This window comes from Triticum urartu, chromosome 3 (assembly GCF_003073215.2).
Source record: "Triticum urartu cultivar G1812 chromosome 3, Tu2.1, whole genome shotgun sequence".
Lineage (NCBI taxonomy): Eukaryota > Viridiplantae > Streptophyta > Magnoliopsida > Poales > Poaceae > Triticum > Triticum urartu.
Window position 1 is genome coordinate 623405688 of NC_053024.1, and position 5644 is coordinate 623411331.

Below are 5644 nucleotides of genomic sequence, written 5' to 3' on the forward strand. Positions count from 1 at the left end.
TATTTATTGTAGTTTTGTTTCTCAATTTTTTTAGTTTTAATCATTAGTTTTGAACCTCGAATGTCAAGGCTCACAATCTTACAAGACATGCTTTAGCTTTATGGGTTGACCGTATACCTGACCAAACGGGTCGGCACGGCCCGGCACGGCCAGGCCCGCGGCAATCCTGCCTGGCACGGCACGGTCCGTCACGGCACGATTATTAGCCGGGCCGTGCCGTGCCGGCCCACGGGCGGGAGCTCGCAGCCCAGGCACGGCACACAACCTATCTGGGCCGGCACGCGGCACGCCGGCCCGTTATGGCACGCTGGGCCGCCTGGCGCATATTTACCTCGGTTGGCGCGTTTCCCCCCCTCTGAATAGTGAAAAAATATCCAAAAAATGTAGAAAAATGCAAAAAAAAAATGTAGAGCATTATGTGGGATAAATCTAGAGTTTATTAGCGCTTGCTTCATTAAAACCTTCCATCCCAAAGAAGTAAAAGAGTACAAGTTATGCTTTAAAAATACTAAAAGATTAAAAGAAATATATTAGAGCACTACAAATGTACGCATGCACTACAAAATCATTGAACATTTATATATTAGAGTACTAGGTATTTATATAGGACATATTTTTATATATATTTCAAAAAAAAGCTAAACGGGCCGTGTCGTGCCGGCCCGCATGCCCAGCCTCCAGGCCCAGGCATGGCCCATGACGTGCCACGTGCCGTGCCTGGGCCGTGCCATTCCTGCGTGCTACCGGGCCGGCCCAGTTAGCACGGCCCATTTGGCCAGCTATAGTTGGCTGGCATGTATGGTTAGGTCAACCTAGTGATCTTCTCTTCTCGCAGTTGCTCGATGGCTAGGGGAACGGATAAATCCCTTTTCGAAATGACTTGATTATCCCTCGACTAGGAAACAAGAGTACTCTTCACCATAGGAAAGAAGCTAACTCTGAAAAAGAGAAATGGAATCATCGAGATAGGAGCTAGTTCCTAGATTGAGAGAGTTCTGCCTAATGCCTAAATTGGATGGTGGATCTTCAGCTTTAGCGAGTTCACTCGTATAAATGTCCGTTTGATTGCTCCTCGGGTGCTTCCTTCTTTCAAATCTAGATTTCCTAGAATCATACCTTCGTCCATTCTTGGCAAGCCTTCTTCTCTGATGGTATAGATGAAGACACCGGATCCCCATCCTTAGCCAAACCTTCAATTCAAGCTAGGGCAACAAAGGTTTCATCAGAAAGGGATGGATGGCCTCCACTCACAGATCCACTTTCTTTCGGGGCCATCAATACAATAGAATAGTTATGTTCTTTAGCCGAAGTTTTTCCTTGCCGTCTATATCCGAGCGGTTCCCTTTGGCATATTTCACTTGCTTTGCTACTACGGTACCCGATCCCTGTAAAAATTGTGACGACATAATAAAGCTTACATGTTTGCCTAAAAAACAGGCGAATGGTAAATTAAAAAAATGCTAGAAAAAAGTAAAAATCTGAAAGTTTGGAATATCAAACTTGGTCGCCCATTCTACTTGTGTATGAAATTTTCGTGAAGGAATAACACCGGGGTATTCCATGGTGAAGAAAATACAATTCGACCTCACTATTCCTTCAAACAGTGTTTCCGAATATAGCTTCCATGTTATCATTTTTGCCTAGAATGCCATGGGCTTCATTTCTTTGTGAAACTTCATACATGAGGAAAATGGTTGACAGTGTAACCAAAAAGAAAATCATATTTTTTTGATTTTTTTCAAATTTACTATTCATAACGGGTGCATGTGAAACCATGTTTCATAATTCATGTTCGCCAAGTGTTTCTCAAAAGATAAATGAGCTGAACCAAATGAAAGAACCGTTCGGCAACATAAGCATATGCTGTGAGAGATGTGTTTTCTTTGGCTCATCGTCTACGCTTAAATAAATTTGTAATTCAGTGAGATAATGTGCATGTCATTGATACTGTGAAGGATGGAGGGCTTTCAGGTAGATCTGTTGCGGATGTCTTCTATATGACTATACAATACATGCTTCAGGTTGGTCCCGCATTGAGTTCAAACATTGTCCTAGGGAATGTAATTTTTAGAATTTTGTAACTGATGTGTGGGATGATGATCCACCTAGTTTAGTCCTGCCAGCAATGATAAACGATGTAATTGCGTTTATTGATCAATAAAGCTAGCCCAATGGCATTCCCACGGAAAAAGAGAGCCGGACTTTCCTATCCCTATACATACACTTTTTTGCGGCGACCCTATAAATACATTTGTTCATGGAAAATTCCAATTAACTTTGTTTCCATTGTATCCCGGGACAACCGGGAACAACTACAAGCACCTAATCACAGAAGCAAATACGATTGAATTGGGAAGCTAGTTAGCAATTTCTCATTCTTTTTCTATGTTCAACATGTAAGTCGATCAACACATGTCCTAGCGCATTTACCCCTAGTGTCAACTGTGCTTGCACATTGAACATTACTGAGAGCTGACTCGATGAGACTCCTAACTTCCTAGTGTCGAGCCTTCTGGCTGATTGTCCTAAGAATGTCTTCGTTTGAATAAAAGCTCTCTGAATTGCAAAAAAAAAAAAAAAATCTCATGACACATGTGGTGAAATTCTGAGCAGGAACTTGAGAGGACTTGTACCGCCAATGCCGGCCTCACTATTCGCTAACAGGGTTTGCACACGCGTGGCCTCACTGTTGCAGGCTGTTCCCGGTCGATTCGCCGTGGACTCGCACCACGCCGCCGAAGGCCGAGCACACCGACGACAGTGTTCCCGGTCGGCTCGCCGTGGATTCGCGCCACGCCGCCGAACACGCCGAGGACAAGCTGTCGGGCCGCGAACATCGGATCACCTGTCTTGTCGCCGGCCTGCCTCCATTCCTACTTTCGTCTTGCAAGCGGCGCCTACCGGAGCTGTAGATGGACTGAACTGGACGGAACGATGGTAGCAGCACAGTGGCCCTTGTGCGGTTGTAGCCTATGGAGATGGAGCAACCGCTCCCAGCCCATTTTGGGTCTAGCGCCAACCCGTCTCCATCACCTGAAAATCCCTTCCGCTCTCGTACGGATCACTGCCCGAAACCGGCCAAGTTTTCATGATTTGCACCGCGTCCACCATTTTTGGCTCATCTCTGGCTGGCCACTCCTCGGCGGTACCACCTGAAAAACTGTCATCTCCCTCGGCTTCCCCGAGGTACAAAGACTGCGATTGACAGGTACTCAGAGTTGTAACGAGCACCAAAAACATGTCGGCGTGCACATGTCATGACACATGCCTACATGCTGCATGCATCGGCATAGCCGTCCGTCAGCGCATGGCAGCAGCAGCAGGTCAAACCGGGTCCGGATGGCGCACATCGCCGGAGCCCCGCCCCCATCATGAGCCCTCTGCCTCGGCCCCGTCGGACGCCGCGCCGGCTATGATCGCTGATCAGGTGGCCGCAGCGGCAGCGCCGCTGTACTCGCGCAAGCAGCCGCATCGCCGCGTTCCTCGCGCCATGCAAAGCCGCAGAGCGTGCGACGAGCTAGGTGCCCGGCCGCGGCAGCCATGCGTGCGTGAAGAGCTCCTCGCTGCACGCACGCTCAGGCCTCCAGTGCCTTTTCGGGTTGTCCCTCTTGACCCGGCGCGCAGCGGCACAGCCACACGGCGCATGTGCACGCGCCATGGTTTTGGGGGTTTCCAACAGTACGTGCGTGGTAATTTTCTGTTTATCGCTCAGAGTCTCAGACGGCTGACAGTGTGTTCTGGCCCGTAGCAGCGGCGGGCGCTGGTCACGGTCATGGACAAATGTAATCATGTCCATGGCCGGAGAGTCAGTACCTCAGTGGCAGCATTCATGGAGATGGAGCCCCGGCGAGGATCGACCTTGCATGGGACGGCGCAAGAAAGCCTGCGCAGCTGCTGTTCCCTGGCCTCGCTTACTATACGAGACAAGCCTGGCCTCCGTGTGGACTGTGGCGATCTTTTTGGTGGATTTTGCGTCGGAACCCTGTGCTGGTTTCGCGTGGCCTGCCCTGCGGCTAAAAACTGGGGTTTAGTTCGAGGCTGTTTAGTTTGTGACTAACTTTGCTAAAGATTACCACACTTAAGGTTAGGCAAGTTTGATCAATTTAGATGAGTGTTTGGTTCAAGCCACATCTTAGCCAAGCCACACTCGTGCCCCACATGGCATACATACAAAAAGTGTGGCAAGATTCCCTTAGACTTGCCAACTTGTGGCTTTCATTTTGATGAACTAACCTTAGACAAGTTTGGCAAAAATGTATGGTAAAGCATGGCAATGCTAGTCCTAAAACCAAACAGCCCCTTCATCTCCAATCTATCTAAGAACAACTACAGTCAGGCGCCTTAAACACGTCTTAAATGAACGATTAGTGACCAGTCACAAAGGGGCTGTTTGGTTCTAGGACTAGCATTGCCACACTTTGCCACACACATTTTTGCCAAGCTTGCCTAAGGTTAGTTCATCAAAATGAAAGCCACAAGTTGGCAAGCTTAAGGGAATCTTGCCACACTTTTTATGAGTATGCCATGTGGGGTCTAAGTGTGGCTTGCCAAAGGTGTGGCTTGAACCAAACACTCACCTAAGTTGGTCAAACTTGCCTAAGCTTAGGTGTGGCAATCTTTGGCAAAGTTAGTCTCAAACCAAACAGCCCCAAAAACCCGACTTAGACGGGCTCCTCAAACGGGTCTCAAACGCTTGGGCTGACCGGCATCAAACATATCCAGCTCAAATCAAGGACCGTAGGGCGGATATGGGACGCCCGGGCGCGTCTGCCACGTCGGGCTGACAATAAGGTCCCACACGAAATCGTTCGAAAACCTGGCGGTCTGGCGGACATCTCCTCCTTCGACGTCATTGACCTTAACCTCGACCTGTTACTAACCTTAACCTCGACAAGACCCCTCTCATGGTTACCACAAACCAATTACATCATTTACTGGGAAAGCCTTTAATCATGAGAATTGGGTGGACAAAAAGCCATTTTATTTTTTATCATAAGCCTTTTCAAAATATACTTTAAATAGCAAAGCATTGTGTTTCTTAAAACGAATGGAATTCATAGCTTCATGTAAAACAACTACACCTTCCATGATGATCTACCTTCCACAAAGGCAGTTTGAGTTAGAGAAATGATAGGATCAACCACCCTGCTTGATAGGTTCGTGAGCACCTTAGTGATAATCTTGGGACTAACATTCAGGAGACAAATAAGTCTAAAATTTTGAAATTTGTTTGGCATCATTAGTCTTTGGAACCGGAGTGCTAATGCCATAATTAAGCCTAGCAATATCTAAGGTCCAATTATGAAAATCATCAAGTAAACCTTTAAGGTCCCATTTTTACCACACCCCAAAATTCTGCCAAAAAATCGGCACAAAGTCCATCAGAACGTGGACTTTTATGTTTCTCAATCTAAAAGATTACACTATGTAGTTCTTCCAAGGAAAAAGTCTCAAATAAGCTTTTTAGCAAGACTGCGAGAGATTTGAGGCATGTCCTAATTTTGCAAAGGAATCTTAAAACTATCAGCTTGTACCATAAGACATACACAACTCCTATCCCTCAATTAACCCCTCCTCTTGTGTCAAATTAGCGATTCTATTATTTCTTCTCCAGCCATTTGCTACCTACTATTACATCTATCTT